At 34.7% G+C, this 19929-nt stretch overlaps 1 long non-coding RNA gene across 2 annotated transcripts; it reads right to left on the reverse strand.

Moving 5' to 3' along the window:
- Positions 1-48: 48 nt before the first annotated feature.
- LOC123199968 lies at positions 49-17406 on the reverse strand. 2 transcript variants are annotated; one of them, XR_006498473.1, is made up of 4 exons: positions 16943-17406; positions 16485-16672; positions 16188-16256; positions 49-15191 (listed from the first exon to the last, which is right to left on the reverse strand). It is a non-coding gene; the product is annotated as an uncharacterized LOC123199968 (long non-coding RNA). The 2 variants fall into 2 exon arrangements; XR_006498472.1 differs by having other exon boundaries at positions 16188-16672.
- Between the last annotated feature and the right edge of the window lie 2523 nt (positions 17407-19929).

Consider the following 19929-nt stretch of genomic DNA (forward strand, 5'->3'; position numbering starts at 1 on the left):
ATTTCTGCTATATCTACATATCATTCAAAGACAATCAGCCTTTAAACCTTAAGAGGATAATAAAATACTGACAATTTGTTATTAACTTAAGACAGTCACAATTTGATGAAGATGCTAAAACATGATTAGACAATAAAACTGCAATTATCGACTTTCCACTACATAAGATATGAACAAAAAGTTTGGCGCAGCAGGTACCTCATACCTTCCTGTTGAGCTTGCTGTTTTCACATCAAAGGCATAAAGACATAACAAAAATGATGAAAAGCTGAAAGGTAAGTGGCAGTTGGGTTGGATCCAAATCCAAGTTCATTCGGAAGCTCAATTCAAGTTCAACTCAAATCCTCTTCCGGCGATCTTGTTTATCCTTTTAGCAACCCTTCAACAACATATCTAGTCAATTCAAACAAACTTGAAGTCTCGAATTAGCCATTATAGATTTGAACTGAGCTCAAATCAGTCCATGTTCAGGTTTGGTTTAGCTCTAAGGCAGCCCTAACTGGCATATGATTATCGAAACAATAACAATGTCCAGTCAAGGCAAAATAATGAGTGCAAGTCCTCTTTTACACTATATACAAGAGTATAGAAGATCAATGCACTAGGTCCGGGAGAAAAGCATGACAGATGGTGAACTAAAGAAATGCAAGATAGGAGCGAAAAAGGTGTAAATAATGAGACAAACACTATAGCTTTAAAAAAAAGGCCATTTCAGAGTATGACATGATGAGGTTCTGACAGACTGTAAAAGACATTCCTGCAGGATCATTCCAGGTTCAACACCAAGCCACCATAAAAGATTTTAGTGCAAGCTTAGCAGAAAGGATTAGATCTTGGTTCATATATAGTTTTCCAGTGGTCAAGTGAGAGCCCTAACATGCTTCATGGCATGTTCATAACCGTGGGGGGTGTCAAGCAAATAAAACTAGAACTAGATTGATGAACAAATTTAAGGTTTTTCCTTTTTTCAAATTACATCCTCTATTACAGTAGATAGTTTAAATATGCAGATTTTCAGCACCAGAATTCCGTGATTTGACATCTCACAGCTAGTTCTTGATTAGCAAACCCTATTTTAATGTCTTTAAGAATATGACCACAAAAGTAATGTAGTAGATATATGGTCTTCAAACTCAAACCTTTGAGAAAAAAAGAAAATTATAATTAGATGAAAATTTAAAAAAAAAAAAAAAAGAAGCAGCAGCTAACAGCTTCAGAGCCGAGTTTCATGAAATTAACATGTATCATATCACTTCATGCAACTTTATTTTTATTTTTATTTTTTTTCTACATTTTCAGTGTGTCATGCACATGTCACACTACCAAAATCTGTTTAATGGAACATTGTATAACCATGAATGCTTTACTAGCATCACCTTATATACAACTCTAAAAGGTTAAAAAAAGACATTGGAGAATGAAAACTTGCACAAACCATACTCCATCTCTTGACCGCAGTCACAACCTACACCAACTTCAAACTATGTCGACACAAGCACACATATATAAAACTAGCACATTCCAGTTCCATCTTTAGAACAACAGCCCTTCTGGGGTAAACAGTGGATATTTAGGGCACTATCAACATATCTTAAGTTGTGAGTAAACAAGTAATCCCAAATATTTACAGATATTGATAAAAATTGCCCTTGATACTTATAAGAGCATTGACCACAAGCTACAAAAACAGTGAGTGAAGACAACATATGCAATTCAAATTTCTTTGTCCCAATGGACATAATAGTTTCTGATAGCTAAAATAATATTATTACTCGCCCACCAAACATTATTTCCAGATAAGAGAATATAAATTCTACTTCTTTTTAGTGTGTGTAATTAAGGCCACCAGAGGTGAATTTGAGCCAAACTCTTGAGTTTGGCTCCCTTTTCTCTTTGGTGACATTGTCTATCCCTTTGCTTATATTGTTATCCTATCAACAGTATTGTTTATCTCGTTGACAAACCCTCCAACGATAAAATTTACTAACTCAAACAAGCTCGAATTTGAACTGAGTATTATGGATTTGAGTCAAGCTCAAGCTAGCCCTGAGCTTGGCTTGAATCCACCCCTAAAGGCTATGAATGAATTGCCATTGCCATTTAATGTAAACCCTTTTTCATGCACACAACTGAAAAATTGACCTTCTACGCCAACTGATTTTCATAGTTTTAAGTTGCATTTAAACAATTTCAGCTCACACAAAATCAAAAGATGATTTCAAACCATGAATAAAAGGATAAAAATGCATAATAATAATGCAAGAGAAACAAAATCCATTAGTCAACATACCACATTCAAATATTTCTTATTAAATGAAGCTCATAGTACCGAATTAGGTAGGAGACCTCATAAAGTTAAATATTTTATTTCTTCATTGCACCAACCACTAGGAGGAAACTATAACCAATTTATCTATCAATTTTCCCCATGCTTCAGATAAAAAGATTAGCCTTTTAGGTTTTACAAAGTTACACCATTCCTTCAGTTAAGTAAATAATTGATTTAAAATATTATCAAATAATTAGGTAGAGGCTTCAATTATATTTTTATCTGCTTGAAATTTAGGAAGTTGAATTTGATTTCTTTGGCTTTGATACTTGTTAGGATTGTTGAAAATAGAATGTGGATTAGAGTGAAGATACATGTAGCAGGTATGTTGATATAAAATTATTTGGATTGGAGTGAAGATGCAAGTAGCAGGCAAATGTAATAGGTGTGTAACGGGTAAAATGGAATACATGAATTTTGTATTTTTGAGTGTTATGCAGAGTCTTTTAGTTAAGTCTAGATTAAATTAGAATATTTATTAGAGTTGGTTGTAACAATGCAAAAGCAAGAGAATTTGGGTTTTTTTTTTTGGCAACCTTTGTTTGATTTGGAAGGTCCTGATTCCTTGAATTGCTGGTTATCATTTTGGATTCTATTTATTTTCTTCTTTTTGGTTACCTACTGCAAGGGACCAAATTTGTAAATGTGATGTAGTTCTCCTTGTTCATATATAAAACAACAGTAAAAGTTCTTTCATTCAGTTTCTAGTGTGTTGGTTTGTTTCAATTTCTTGGAAATAGATTGTTTGTGCATTAGTTTGTTGGAGTGTTGTGATTCAAGTGCTGAAGGTCCCAAGTTCCTAACAATACCACAATAAGATACCACCCAACTTAAAAATTTTGAGTTAATAGATAGATAAAAGGATTAGTTTGTTAGGTTTACAATGTTGCACGATTACCTCCATTAAGATAATACTTGAGCTTATTTTAGCTCAACAAGATAAGCCTTCAAAGATTTATAGTCTTGTATAACTCCTTCAGTTAAGTTCACATTTAATCCAAAAAGCTTTGGCTCTAATATTATGTTACCACTTGACCCTAAAGTTCAAGCTAGTAGATAAAGGATTAACATTAATATTTAAATCTGTACCTTCAATGTGAAGACAAGTCCCTATTAGAAATGGTATTTTTGATCCGAATTTTGGGTCCGCGACCCTAACAGGAAAAAAATTTCTAATAGAAATGAGAAAAAGGGTAAAGACAAGTATAAAAAATATCTTCGCAATTAGGGAAGGGATACATATGTCCATTCCTTGCTTCGCCTCGGCCCGCCCTGCCCCGTCCCATCTTGTCTCGTCTCGTCCCATCCCATTCTAGTCCTTTATATTAATATCTTTACTTAAAATACTAATATATCATTATAGTTTTAGATTATTTATGCTTTTATTGTGCATATTAAGGCAGTTAACATATGTTATTCGCGAAATTTGAAATAGTGGGTTGGTTTTAATTTTAGTTAATTTTGTTATTTAATATATTTATATGTTTAAAGGATATAAGGAGGAGATTTTTTCACATGGATATGGGGACGTAGAGAGGATTTTTTCTTGCAAATAAGGGTTTTCAACCTTAATTTGGTTTGTGGGGATCGATACGTTGGCACTCCTAGTTTGTCTCTAGTTCTTGTTTGTTGTGCGGTTGCTTGCTTTGTGTTAGAGCTGTTCTGCCTTATTTTCGTCTGGCTAACATGTTTTAGGTTGTTTGTTCAAGGCTGGTTGTAGTTGTCATCTCCTGCTGCTTTTTCATCTTTTGGCACCTCGTTTGATTTGGGTGCATTGGTTGCCACGTGGGGCTTGTGTGGTACCCTGCTTCTAGGTTGGGCTTTCTTTGGTTCTAAGCCTCTTCTATTAGTGTGGCGCTAGTGTGTCGGTTGGGTTTCGATTTTGCTATGTTTCTAAATTAGTTTTCTAGTTCTTGGGCTTTTCTCCTGGATTACATTCTTTGGCATTTGGTTTTCTTGCCTAAGGTTTAAGGCTGGGGGTTTAGTCTGGGCCTTTTCTTGTGTTGCTTAGGGTGGCTACCATTGTGGTTTTGCTTGCTTTTGTGTTTCTATGTGGATGCCTCGAAGTGGTTGTTTCTTTTGCCATACAATGTTCTATTTGTTGCTTTGCATGGTATTCCTTCTGATCTCTTGATTTACTTTGGCTAGGTGTTGGTTTTTTGCTCTCTTGGTTGCAGCTCTCTGGTTGATGGCCTTGGTCATGGCTCCTCCTATCGTTTCTGTTGCTAGTTTAGGTACTCAAATTGCTAAAGGTATTCAGAATTCTTCCAAGGTCCTCTCTCGGATGTTTCTACCCCCTTGGGTCTTGTGGATTATGGCGATGGCTCTTATGAAATCTCAAGTGCAAAACCCTTGGTTGGCCATCCTTGGGCCAAGCTTTTCGAGAAGAAAAAAGGTTGTTCGACTTTTGAATTTTTCCACTCGCTTGCTAGCTCTTCCTCTGGCTATGCTTGTGCGGTTCCCTCAAAGAAATAGCTATATTAGGAGCAAAGAAATGGGGCAACCTTGCTGTTGGTTTTTGCCTCAGTGTTTTGTTGAGAGACTTTGGGCTAATTGTGGGCTGTCAAAATATGCTCTTAATTAAATTTAGCAACTTGGATGATTTACTTCAAATTATTGAGGATGGTCCTAGACTCCTTGGAGGGCAACCTTTTATCGTTAGAAAGTGAACTAGAAACCTTAATATGGTTGCCAAAAAGGAAAAATGGTAAAGAGTTACTGCAAGTGCTAAATCCTTTCCCAGGCCTACCTCCAAAACTGATTCCGTGGGTGTTGAGGTTTCTAACATATTTGCCTACCTCATGGAAGGGTATCCGCCCAGTGAACAAGTATTAGAGACTGCTTCTTCAATTGGTGTTCCATTGAGTATTTCTTCCAAAGGTAAAGCTGCTGTCTTTGGTCTTAGTGCAGTTCAGAACTGTTCCACGGTTGTGTTCGAAAAAAAGAGTGCTTGTCCCATCCAGCGAAAGGGCCCTCATTGTGTGTTGAAGAAGTTTAGACTTCCCTCTTGGTTGTTGCACCTGGCTTTATATAGGTCTTTTTTGGTTCTGTTGTGACAAAGGATAAAAGAGCTCATACAGCTTCCTTGCAGGATACCGTACAGGTTTTGGCAAATGGTGGCAAGTTGGCGTTAGATAATTTTGCAAGGTTATTCCTCTATCTCTGCTGAACAAGTTAGTTTGTTACCTCTCGGACAAACAAACTACCTAGGTGGAAGATTTAGACTCTCTTGCCATTGTCCCCTTTGGAATCTATTTAAAAGTTGATGAAAAGGACATACAACTAGTTGGCAAGGGTAACTCAAATAGAAAACAAAAAAGGACGCTTGCAAAGAAGACTTGAGATCTCCCACCCTTTGATACTCCTCATGATTAGATTTGGCGCTTGGAATATTAGGGTTCTCAATTCCCTTATTAAACGAAAAAAAGTGAAGTATTTTATCAATAGCAACAATCTTGTTCTTATGGCTATATTGGAAACCTGAGTTAGAGAAGCTAATATGGATAGAGTTAGACAACTATTTTGGAGAGTGGAACTTTGTCAACAATAATGACCTCAATCCTAGAGGGCGTATATGGTTGGCGTGGGACCAAATGAAGATCGATTGATGTTAAAATTTTGAGTAAGTTGGAGCAAGTGGTTCATTGTGAGGTAATCTTGACAGGCAAGTCTTTTAAAAACTTTGTTTCTTTGCTTATGGCTTTAACTTCACTAGTGAAAGAAAGCTTTTGTTGGAGGACTTAAAAAGGCAAGTGGGTGCTTCTAGAAATTCCCCTTGGGTAGTGCTTGGGGACTTCAATGCCATTAGAAGCTTAAGAGAAAATAGAGGGACCGTTCTTCTTGATGCTCATTGTGATGACCTTAACTAGTGTTGTTACCACTCTCACCTTAAGGACTTGAGATGTATGAGCCATTTCTTTACGTGGTGCAATAATAGCAAAGGCAAAAGAAGAATAGAGTGCAAGCTTGATAGAGTCCTTGTCAAGGACAATTGGGGTGGCATTTTCCTTAGATCATTAGTGGTTTCAAACCTAAGGGGTCTCTCAGATCACTCTCCTCATATTGTTGAGTGTAAGAGGAGAATGCAGTTAAATTATTCAATCTTTGGGTGAAATATGAAAATTTTCTCCATTGGTGAGAGAAGCTTGAAGTGAGGAGATCAATGGTAGTCTTATGTATCGGGTCATTAGTAAAGTCAAAAATGTAAAAAAAATCCTTGAAGGATCTCAATAAAAAAGATTATTGGTGTATTTCCAAAAGGGTGAAGGTTGCAAGATTTGCGCTTGAATATGTTCAAAGTACACTTGCTTACAACCCGAGGAACATGGTGCTTTATGAGGAGGAAAAAAGGCTTTCAAGCAATCTTAAGCACCTTAGTTGGGAAGAAGATTCTCTTCTTAAGTAGAAGTCTTTCTTCTCAAGCAGAAGTCAAGGATCCAATGGCTTAAAGAATGAGAAAATAACTCTAGCTATTTCTTTAAGTGTATCAAGGGAAGGAGAAATAGAAATTCCATCAATAACATTTTTCTTGAGGATGGCTTGTTCACCACTAATAAGGAGATGATAAAAGATGCCTTTAGTAAACACTTGAAGGGACTAAGCTTAGGGTTTAGGGACAAAGGTTATGAGGGGCTTCTTGATTATCATGTCCCACATGACATTGCTAAGGAAATGATAAAGGAAATTTCTTTTGAAGAAATCAAAAACATGTTATTTGGTATAAGCAAGGAGAAAGCCCTTGGGCCCGATGGTTTCAATGCTCTTTTTTTATAAAGATATCACTGGCCAAGATATTTGTGAAACTATCAAATCATTCTTCTCTTCGGGTTTCCTTCTTAAGGAATTAAATTGCACAACTATTGCTTTTGTCTTGAAATGTGATAAACCTTCTCTTTGTAAAGACTTTAGGCTTATCTCGTGTTGCAACATCCTCTATAAATGTATTGCGAAGATTTTGGCTAATAGACTCAAAGGTATCCTACCTAATTTTATTAACAAGGCTTAAACAACTTTTATTGGGAGAAGGAAAATTGGTAACAACATTCTCCTATGTCAAGAGCTCTTCCTTAACTATCACAAGCAAGAGTAAAGAAGGAAGAGATGTGCTATCAAAGTGGACCTTATGAAAGCATATGATATGGTGAATTGAGACTTTATCCTTACAATCCTTTAAACTATTGGTGTTCCTTTGGCTTTTGTGAATTGGATTGAACAATGTATTACTACACCATTTTTTTCCATCTATATTAATAAGGAGCTTACAGGATTCTTCAAGAGCACAAGGGGCCTTAGACAAGGAGACTCAATTTCCCCTTACCTTTTTGTGATGGTCATGGATGAGTTTTCAAGACTTCTTGACAAGTTAGCCACAAGAAAGGAGTTTGAGTACCACTGGAGATGCAAGGCTAGCAAAATCACTCATCATTGCTTTGTAGACGATTTAATTCTCTTTTGCAAGGTTGATATCAAAGGTGTTAAGATCATCAAGGAAGCTTTGGATTATTTCCATAACTGGTCTGGTCTCAAAGCTAATCATTACAACAACATTTTCCTTTCCAGTGTTTCAAATGATGAGAAGGCTAGCATTAGTGGGATCCTCAATTTTGAAGTTGGCACTCTTCCTTTAAAATATCTTGGGGTCCTCATGGTTTCCACCAAGCTATTTAAAGAAAATTGCAAGGTTCTTACTGAAAAAATTATTGAAAGAATCACTTCTTGGATAAGTAAATCTCTCACCTACGCTAAAAGACTCACTCTTGTAAAAGCCATTCTTTTTAGCATCCAAATTTATTGGTCTTCCATTTTCTTCCTTCCTGCTAAGATCCTTACTGATATTGATGCTAGTTTGAGAACCTTCTTTTGGGCAGGGGTAGATATGAATAAACACAAAGCTAAGGTGGCATGAGATGATGTGTGTGTTCCTAAGGAGAAGGCAGTTTAAGCCTCATGACTAATAAGAAATGAAACAAAACGGCTATCACTAAACATCTTTGGAACCTTGCCCAATCCAAAAGCTACTCCATTTGGGCGAATTGGGTGAAAAATAACAGATTGAAAAGGAAAAGCTTATGGGAAGTTAATGTGCTGGCGGAAAGTCCTTGGTTTTGGAAAAAGCTTATGAAGATCAGAGAAGAGATTAGAGGAAAAATTAAAATCCTCATTGGCAATGGGAGTAGTACCTTCCTTTGGCATGAAAATTGGCATTCCCTAGGTCCCATCATGGAAAACTTTGGTAGCCATATTATGGATAACTTCGGTTTTAGCACCCTAGCTAAGGTCAGTGACATCATCGAGGAGAGGCGTTGGAAGTGACTGAAGACAAACTCTTGAGATTGGATTGAGTTGAAAGAAAAGGTTACCATAAGTCCTTCAAGTGGGGAAAATAAAGCTATTTGTCCACCCTTCTTCCAATGGTAACTTTTCAATTAACTTGGCTTGGAATGAGTTGCATTCTAGGAAGACAAGAGTGTGTTGGGATGGTTTGGTTTGACACAAGAAGAATATCCATAAGCACTCTATTATTCTTTGGTTGGCTATAAGGGAGAGGCTCAACACAAAAGACAAAAGCTATAATGGAGAGGCTCAACATGAAAGACAAACTCCTAGGATATGGGTTAATCAACAATGCTAATTGTTGTCTTCGCAATTAAAGTGAGGAGAATTGCGACAACCTGTTCTTTTGATGCCCTTTTACTTGGTTTATATGGATTAAAATCCTTGGGCTATCCTTACTGGGTAATAGAACCCAAGCTATCACCAAGGATTGGAAAGGGGAAGGCCTCGTGCAAACATTGGCTAAGATTAGTTTGGGTGCTAGTGTTTATTCAATTTGGAGAGAGCGTAATTATAGATGCTTGTCTTCACACGTGCAAACTAAAGAGAGGATTGTTGACAATATTAGAAGAATGGTTAGAGATAAAGGTTCAGATCTCACAAAATTCAAATTCACCAATAAAAATGCATCCATAGCAAAGAATTGGGGACTGCCAAAGAGCATTTTCAGATCAGATGTGTAATTTCCAGCTGGGAGTGAGGATACTTGCCTGGCGGAGGTGTAAAAGCCGTTGGATGGTGGACAGGTTTTCCCATCACAGGAGTTCCTTGGTTCTAATATGTTTAGCTGTTTTGCAGAGACACTCCTTGAAGAAGTCCTTGTTACAACCAGCTGTTCCTATCCACATCAGGATGACTTCTATGGTTGTATGCTGCCATTTAATTATGCCAAATTGCTGCAGCCATGCTGTCTCCACCCCCAGAGTATGGTTTTTTCAGTTCTCCATCCTGCTGCATCATTCAACTGCCAACTTTTTTGCCACAGGCTCCCTGCTTCTGCTTCTGCATGGTCCCTCTGGTGCTGGCCCTCTGCAGGTTTTTGCTCTGGATACAGACTGTTCTTTGTTGCAAGAGTTTCTGGATAGGTTCTGGTGTCCTGCAGGTTCTGCATTTTTTGCACAACCTTGCCTTCTGTGTTCTCAGTCTTCTCCTCCTGGCTTTCCTTCTTTGCTGGTTGCTTTCTTCTAAGGTAGCTGTTGTTCAGGGTTGCTGCTCCATCATTGATCTCTCCTGCCTCTGTTCTCTGGCTTTGGTGACCAGTATTTTCAGCCGAAGCAACTATGTGTGCAGTCTCCCTAGGTTTCAATTTCAGCCCATATTCTGCAGGTGTTGGTTCTGCAGTTTTGTTTTTGCAGCAGAGTTTGGAGTCTCAGGCCAGCCGTATCCTGAAAATTTTCTGCAAAATTCTGCAGATTCTGCCTCAAGCCTTCTTTTCTTTCCTGAGCCAGGGATTGAAGTTGTGTTGACAAAATGTTTTGGCGAATTGTCTGAAGTCCTGTTGCAACTGGGAACCTTGACAGATCTTGGAATTTCCTGCTGTCTCTGTGTGCTATCTGCTGCTCCTGATTGCTTTATCTTGATTCCAAAATACAGTCCCAATTTCATGCTATTGTTTCCAGTGCAGCAGCTTCTTCCCACAAGACAGACCATTATTTTTGCTGCCTGTTTCACACTATCTTGGAAAGTTATTACAATAGTCTCCTTTTTGTCAAAGTCTGCAGATCCTTGGATGACTCTTTATCTCCTATTTCAGACCAATCCCAGTACCTGTCATCTGCCTGTTCTTCAAGTGTCCTCATTTTGTCCTAGCAATGCCAATGACATGGTCATTAACCTTTTCATAGTTGCCTTTGTTATGCATTATGTTGTAAATGATTTTTTTTATAGTTTGAGCATGAGCAACTGGCTTAGGTCCTCTTTTGGTTTTTTGATATCTTTTTGTTAGGTCTTTCTCTTGAACTCTATAATTGTAGATACTCTGATAGGTCTTCAAAAGAAAACATCCCTAGCTTTGTATAGTTTCTTTAGGTAGTTGCGTCAGTCTATTCTTAAACTTGAATTAGACATTACTAATTTGAACCGAGTTCAAACCAGTCATTTCTAGGCTTGACTCGACTCGAATGCAATCTTAAGTTGTAGATGATTATCAATACAATAACAATGTCTGGTTAAGGTAAAATACTAAATGCAATGCCTCTTTTACACAATATACGAGTATATAAGATCAATGCAGTAGGTCCACGAGAAAAACATGACAGATGGTCAAGTAAAGAAATGCAATATAGGAGCAAAAAAGGTGTAAATAATGAAACAAACACTACAGCAAAAATAAAAAAAAGAAAAGGCAATTCAGAATATGACATGAAGAGGTTCAGACAGAATGTAAAAGACATACCTGCAGGATCAATCCAGGTTCAACATAAAGCCACCATAAAAGATTTTAGTGCAAGCTTAGCGAAAAAGATTAGGTTTGGGTTCATATATAGTTTCACAATGGTCAAGAGCAAGCCCTAATCCACTCTGTGGCATGTTCTTAACCATGGGGAGGATCAAGCAAGCAAAACTAGATTGATGCACAACTTTAAGATTATTATTTTTCCAAATTACAGCTTCTACTATGGTAGACAGTTTAAATATGCAGATTTTTAGCACTAGAATTACTTGATTTGACATCTCACAACTAATTCTTTATTTGCAAACCCTAGATCCGTGTCTTTAAGTCATCAAGTCAACCTCAAACTTTGAGAAAAAGAAAGTTATAATTAGATGAAAAATAAAAATGCAGCAACAGCTTCAGAACCAAGTTTCATGAAACATGGATCATATCACTTCATGCAAGTTTTATTATTTTTTATATTTTCAGTTTCAGAACCATGCACATGTTACACTACAAAACCAGTTTAATGGAGCATTATATAACCATGAATGCTTCACTAGCATCAGCTTATGTACAACTCTAAAAGAGGGGGATATAAAAAAAGACACTGGAGAATGAAAACTTGCACAAACCATACTCCATCTCTTGACCTCAGTCACAACCTACACCAACTTCAAATCATGTCAACAGAAACACACATCTATAAAACTAGCACATTCCAGTTCCATCTTCAGAACAATAGTCCTTCTGGGGTAAACAGTGGATATTTAGGGCACTATCAACTTATCTTAAGCTGGAGTAAACTAGAAATCCCAAATATTTAAAAAATATTGATAAAAACAGCCTTGATACTTGTAAGTAAATTGATCACAAACTACAAAAACAGTGAGTGAAGACAACATAAGCAAACCAAATTTCTTTGTCCCAATGGATAGATAATTTTCTGATAACTAAAATATTATTATTACTAGTCAACTAAACATTATTACTAGATGAGAAAATCTAAATTCCTCCTTTTTTTGGTCTATCTAATTAAGGCCATAGGGGTGGATTCAAGCCAAACTCTCGATTTTGGCTTGCTTGTCTCTTCTACAACATTATTTATCCCTCTGCTGATATTGTTACCTCGCTAGCAAAATTATTTATTCTATTGACAACCCTCCAGTAATATAGTACACTAGCTCAAACAAGCTTGAGTTTAAATTGGATAATATGGATTTAAGTCAAGCTCAAGCTGACCATAAGCTCAGTGAAAATCCACCACTAAAGGTCATGAATGAATTGTCATTGTCATTCATTGTAAAAAAATTTTCACACACACTACTAGAAAAATGGTCTTCTATGTTGGATGATTTCATAGTTTTAAGTTGCATTTAAATAATCTTAGCTCTCACAACACCAAAAAATCTCAAACAAAAGGATGAAAATGCATATTAATTCAAGAAAAACAAAATCCATTAGTCAACATACCGCATTCAAATATTTCTCACTAAAGGAAGCTCACAATAGTGAAGAAGGTAGGAGACTTCATTGAGTTAAATGTTTTATTTCTTTATGTTACCAACCACTAGTAGGAAACTTTAATTAATTTATATATCGATTTTTCCCGTGCTTTAGATAAAAAAATTAGCCACTTAGGTTTTACAAAGTTGCACCATTCCTTATGTTTAGTAAATAATTGAATTAAATTATTAAACTAGTTGGTGGAGGCTTCGGTTTTATTTTTATCTGGTTCAAATTTTGGAAGTTGAATTTGAAATCTTTGGCTTTGATACTTGTTAGGATTGTTTGTGGATAGAATTATGTAGATTAGAGTGAAGATGCGAGTAGCGGGTAAATTGATAGAATTATAAGGATTGGAGTGAAGATGTAATAGATAGGTAGTGGGTAAACCGGAATAAGTGAATGTTGCGTTTTGGAGTGTTATGCTACATCGTTAGTTGAGTCCAAACTGAATTGGAATATTCATCAGAGTCGGTTATAACAACGAAAAAGCAAGAGAAGAGTTTGGGTTTTGTTTGGTTAGCCTTTAGCTGATTTGAGAGGTTATGGCTTCTCGAATTGCTAATAATCATTTTAGGTATTTGTTTTCTTTCTTATTCTTCTTCTTTTGTTTTTTTTTTACTTACTACAAGGGACCAATCTTGTAAATGTGTCCTTGTTCATATATAAAATAGCAGTGGTGAAGGCTCTTTCATTCAATTTTTGGTGTGTTGGTTTGCTTTAATTTCATGTTGTGATTCAGGTGTTGAAGGTTTCAAGTTTCTAACAATATCACAATAAGTTACCATCTGACCTAAAAGCTTAAGTTAGTAGATAGATAAAAAGATTAGCTTCTTAGGTTTACGATATTGCTTGATTGTTTCTACTAAGTTAATACTTGACCTAAAATAAACTCAATAAGATAAGCCTCCAAGGATTAACTGTCTTGCATAATTCCTTCAGTTAGGCTCACATCTAATCTAAAAAGCTTTGACTCTAATATTATGTTACCACTTAACCCTAAAGTTCAAGTTAGTAAGTGGAGGCTCAACATTAATACTAATATCTCTACCTTCAATGTGAAAACAAGTCCCTATCTATGTTTGTGTAAGTGAATATGTACCATTGCTAAATGTCTTATGGAACCATCTTCAAACCAGTTTCACATAGCATGTTAAATGGTTTTCCTTCAATTTTGCCTTGATAGAGAAAGATTTCAGAGAAAATTTTTACTTCCTAATTAGTATTCAGGCACAAACACCAATGGCCAACTTTTTGTCATACGGATGCAATGATAAAAACAATAAACTACGGGTCTAAATAATGAATATTAATTTGTGTACTAACAATAGCATATCATCATATCATTTGGTGATTTTGAATTAAAAATAAAATAACACATTACCATTAGTATATATATTAGTACTCAATGTTAGTACACATAGTTTTACTCATTTTAGATAGTGAACAAACATCTTACAATTAATGAGCAAAAAAATTATACTAAAATCTTTAAAGATCAAACTGAAATCAAGTTGAGAAACTTTTAACAAGACTGTAAGATGAACATGAAGGACTTTGGTCACAATAATTGACATAGTAGCTCACCCCAAATATACCAATAGATGGTTTTAGTTTAACACATGAACCATGTATATGGTAAAGTATAATAAACACTTGATTTAAAATGAATTTTCAGATTAGTTTTGCTTCTTAAAATATTCAATTAAATTAAGAAAGCCTAGAATTTATTTATGACAAATGAATCTAAGTTATTATACGAGATAAATTCTAACCCAACTTTGCTAATTAGAGACATTTTTATGTATTTCCATAGCATAAATGTCAGCAAAATAGTATGTCACATTGTTTAATCATCAGAAACACACCTTACTCAGAATGAAACAGAATTGACATGTAGTAATGTGGGTAAAGACATGTAAAGCTCATTAAATGAAAAATTGAACAATATTTGCCACTACATAAAAAATTCAATTTAGGGATGATTTCAGTTTCGTCTCAGAATGACCAATGTTTGCCCACCAAAGTATAGCACTTAATTTTAGGAACGTTTTTAGTTTTATTTTAGAGTAATCATTTTAGGGGACAAAAAATTAATTTTTGTCTACCAAAGTATAACACTTAATTTTAGACATGAAATATGCAGGAATATTTTAACTTTTTATCTCAAAATGATCATTTTAGGAGATAAAATTGTAATTTTGTCCACCTTTAATGAAATTTGTTGAAATATGTGAATTAAAAGGATGCTGTCCTTTGATTACTCCTCAATGGTTAGTGACATTTAAAATGAAAGCTAACCTCTACTCTTCTTTCTAACATGAGAAATTGTGCTTCCATCTATTCATGGGACCAAAGATGCCCACCAAATAAATGAAGGGTCTTCCTCTCAAGACAAATTCACCAAAAGTTACTTAAAGAAAAGGGGCACGACAACATCTTTTAGAATCTAATTTTTCATGTGGTCAATCTCAATCTATTGAATCATTAGTTATTACAAAACTGATCGCTCATTATGTATAAAATGACCCAATGCACTTGACATATAAGCATCTTAATCCTAAGCATGGTTGCAATTAAATCCAGGCAATTTCATCCTTGGATGATTGTTTGTTTCATCATTTCCACACCTTTTTCTGCTTCAATATTCTGGTTTTGAGTCATAATAAAGCACTTACTCAGGATCCATGGAAAGAAAATGAGTTAAGAGATGATATAGAAGAATGACATAAAGAATTGCGTGATATGAAGTTTCATAGCATGCAAGAAACCATGTTATATGGGTTTCATAAATGAACATGCCATGAAAACTCATGCTAATGCTTTTGCATAAAAGGTTTAGAATGTTGTTTATGATTCAGCACCTCATGCCAGTAGATGCAAATATCTCCAAGAAGAATAAATGTGAAAAAGAATTCCAGAGAGACATATAATTACAATACACAGGCATCATGCAAAGCAAATTTTAGTTTAAAAAAAAAAAAAGCTACAAATATATATATATATATATATATATATATATATATATATATATATATATATATAAAATTCCAATTCAATACTATCATATGAAAATATGTCAAAGCACACAAGATTTCATATCCCTTGACTTCAATCTACAGCCACTTTCCCAGTGAAGTTGTTGAAAGAGTTAATTCTTCCACCAATTAAAAAATTTATGCAGCTAAAGCTGCACAGTTGAGCAAATAAGGACCACACATCATAGAAAAAGGGAAGGTTATGAGGATAATAAGCCACAAGAACACTATAGAACTTCATCAAGACTTTTTTATTAATCTGGTCACTGATTATATCAGAAACACAAACTAGATAACTGGTATGCATGAAAAATATCCAACCCACCTACCAAAAAACTCAACCTTACTAATTGAATTGTGTAAATTATGAGACCTATGATATGAATCAATATGTCATCTAGACTTCCTAACATTATTAAATAAACTAGTAATGGCATCAGAACATGAAAAACATGACACCAACCTGCCAATCAACTCAAACTTGTTTAGTGAATTCATTTAAATTAAAACAAATCCACCAAATAAATCACATAAAATCAGAAGAATATTGCTGCAAAATACATGAGGAAACAAAGCTAAGATGAAAAGATATTAGCAAGAAAATTACCTGAGTAATTACGCTCCAGGAAATAGAAGATGTTTGTTGTTGCCCCCCAGAACCAAACAACAAATGGTTCTGAAAACAATAATACACTTAAATGAATTGGAAACGAATGGTGAGTTTTTGTGACTTTGCTTGGGGTATGCCCCTCCTATCTTGTATTTTCTTTTATATTTTATAAATTTCTTAATTTCTCCAAAACAAAATAAATAAAAACAAAAACAGACCTAATTTGCTCCTGCCCTAAAATGGGAACAAAATAAGAATCGACAAAAATCAGCATGCTCAGAAGGGATTCCCAACCTGAACAAAAAGATTGCCTTCTTGGGAAACTTCATTCATGGCTACAAAGTCAAGCATATTTTCCCAGAAGTGAAAACAAACTATTTTTCTCATTTAAGGAAAAAAAATTATCGAGTCAAAGACACAAAAGTTTTGATGCCAACCAAATCCAGATCACAAAGAGGAAGCAAAAACATAAAGTAGCAAAGCTGCAACACATAAAAGGAAACAAAATCAAACAGATGTCAGCAAGATTCACAATAAACAAAAACTTGAAAACTTTATAGACAAAACCCACTGGGACAAGCTAAAAAGAGGAGAAAACACCCAAAATTGGAGGTCAAAATAAAGATGAGGAGGAGGAAGAAGAGGGTTTTGAATTTCATAAGCACAGAAAAAGGTGAAAACGAAAAAGAACATAAAAATTCCAAAAGAAAATTATAGTTTTCCGTTAAGGTATGAACAGTAACCAAGCGTACCTTCAAGTTGTTCGCCATCTTCAAAGACAAATAGAGGACCATGAAAAGTCACGCTTTCCAATTTCAAGCTCCATCAGATATTATTCTCATTATTATAATATAAGATTAATATACATACGTACACATTCATAAAAAAATTAAATACGATCTTACTGTAACTTCTCTCTTCATGATGCAGAGCTCAACCCTCAACGTGTCACTTCTTTTCGTTTTTCATTCTCTTCTAATTTTTAACCCTCAATATCGATATAAGTCAAGGGTTCTATAGAAACTTATAGAGAGAGAAGAGTGGACGTCAACAGATAAGCGGAAGAAAAATTTTCAGTAGTCTGAGTTGTAAAGATGAGAGAGAGAAGTGAAGAGTTTCGACCCGACAGAAAGATAAGTGAGCACGCACCCGCAAAAGTGTTTTCTGAGACAATTGCCTGCGTGCGCTCACTCTCTTCTGTCAGTCTTTCTTCCCCTTTATTATTTTGAGCTCTCTACAGCTATACACATCAAGCTATAGTATATCTATATATTGGGTAAAATAGAAAGATTTTTCGCCTGGAAGATTTTGTGTCGTACATCGAAAAAGTACCCAACTCCTTATACCCTACAACGGGTGTTATATAATTGAATTTTAAAATAAAAATCTACACCAAAGCAATCACGAGAAAGAATTATTAAAAAAGAAAAATTATGATAAAAAATTATTGATGAATCCAAACTTGAATAAAACATATATTCGAATTTAAATTAACTTAGTTTAAATATACTCTTAATAATAGATACTCTATATTTTTATAAAAGAAAGTTTACCAATAATATAATAATGATTAACAATTTCAACAAGGCCAAAAAACTTATTCTCATTCAAGGTTTGGTGTATTTTCAAATTTTTATCTGTAAAATTTTAAAAACTCAAACACTCACTTATTTTTTGTTAAAATTCTCTATTAGTGATAAAGATAAAACCATCATTTAATCATAATATTTAAAAAAATAAAATTTTATCTTATTTTAACCTTTTAGTTTTAAAAAATAACAATTTACCCTAAAACTTAAGTTTTGAAAAGTTACAAATTCCCCATGTTAAGGTTTTACTTTTTTTTTCATCTTTGTCGACGACCGAAATCTATCGATGTCTCATTTGCTCCAGCAAAGATTAACTTCGTCTCTCCCTCCCAACATTATCTCTCTCTGGATTGATATCTCCTTCAAGCTCTGTAGTTGTTGATTCAATCTGTTAAGAATCAACTAAGTTTCATCTTCGTTGATCGCTTGTGTTTGTTGTTTGTTTCATTTTAGGAGCCAATGATGAATGATATTTGATTGAGAAGTCAACCGCTTGTGTTTGTCAAAGATGAACAAGATTTGTTGAGAAGTCGATCGATTCCACTAGCCTTTCTATTGATTGGAGTGATAGAGAGTGCTAGTTTTTTAAACTTTACAAGTAAAAATTTAGAGATACACTAAACCTTGGGTGAGAATAAATCTTTTGGCCTTTCTACAATGTTATAAGGATTGGTTCTCTAATTCCGGTATAAAAAATCATGAGATATGAGACATTTGAGTGTAATTTTTTTTTTTCGGGGTATGGCAAAGAGAATCCTACCTACTAATAATGCGTATCAATAATTACCTAATTACTAATTAATTAAAGTGGGACAAAGGTGAGTGATGCCTTAATTTATTTAATTTTCAGCTATGAATCATGACAAGGGAAGGCTGAGAGTTGGGCCAGGATAAGCCCCAGCCCAGATATCTCCTAAAATGCTTATTGGGCCAAGAAAAGCATGAAATCAGGCCTATAAAAATCAAAGTGACAACTTTTAAATAAATATTAGAATAACATTTAAAATAGTTTTACATCAAATATAAATTTTGCTTTACATTTAAGTAAAACTGAATTTAGTTTGATAGCACACATGACCATGCCATGTGCAAGGTATCAAGTTCGAGTTCTTGTAATTACAAATTCTTGCCAAAAAAAATTTATTTCCTTGTAATGATATGTTCATTCAAGCTAGTCATTCAATAATGTTATGAAAAAAGAATCATCACTAGAGAAGAAAAAAAATTATCAAAAATCTCACATCTGATGCAACAATACAGATAAGATATTGATCTCGAACAAAATTTAATAAGTTAAAACTTTTGCTCGAATTTCGCTCATTCAAATTGAGCAATGATCTAAACTTGAGCAAGTTTAGATTGAGTTCACCCTTAGCAAAAACACAAACAAAAAATTTAAAGTGACCTTCAATAGTCTTTGGATTGGTACATGAAATGACAGGTAGGAGCAGAATTTGACTGTCATAGTGGGAGTTATTTGCAGGAGAAATACTGATGAATTAACTAAAAAAGAATTAATTCTTTTGTTGAGGTTACAAAGTATATGATCTTATTGATAAAGAAGTTACAGTCATAGCCTGGAAACAAAATGAAAAAAGATAAAGAGAATTATAGCATAACTCAAATGAAAATATAGAACCACTTCCAGATGAAGAATGTCTACCAGAGAAGAGCTGTACACCAAAAAGTTTTATAGCCTTGGGCTCACGACCAAGTGCCTCATTTTCATCTTTATTAACAACACGATAGCTTGATTCAAACATCGAATCTATTTGTTGGCCAACATGATGACCAAACATTTGTATTGAGTTGTCATGGCAATCGACCTTGTTTATGTCAATCATTCGAAATATCTTAGTCACTTGAGCCTTGTTTATGTGTTTGCATGAATAAAAAACAATAGTATCAAATTTCTTCAATTGGCTTTCCTTCACAAGCCGGTTCTAACTAAGGTTGAATTCGAGTCGAGTTGAGCTCAAACTCGGCGCAGTTTACTTATAGTTGAGCTCGAGCTCGTTAAAGCCAAGCTCGAACTTAGTTCGAATTTGACTTGACTCGTTTTTCGTTATTAAAACAACATTATTTTAATACATATTGGTTAAAACGACGTCATTTTATATCAAAATTTTTTATTGAAAAATTTGGGAAAT

The sequence above is a fragment of the Mangifera indica genome, chromosome 17 (genome assembly GCF_011075055.1).
Source record: "Mangifera indica cultivar Alphonso chromosome 17, CATAS_Mindica_2.1, whole genome shotgun sequence".
NCBI lineage: Eukaryota > Viridiplantae > Streptophyta > Magnoliopsida > Sapindales > Anacardiaceae > Mangifera > Mangifera indica.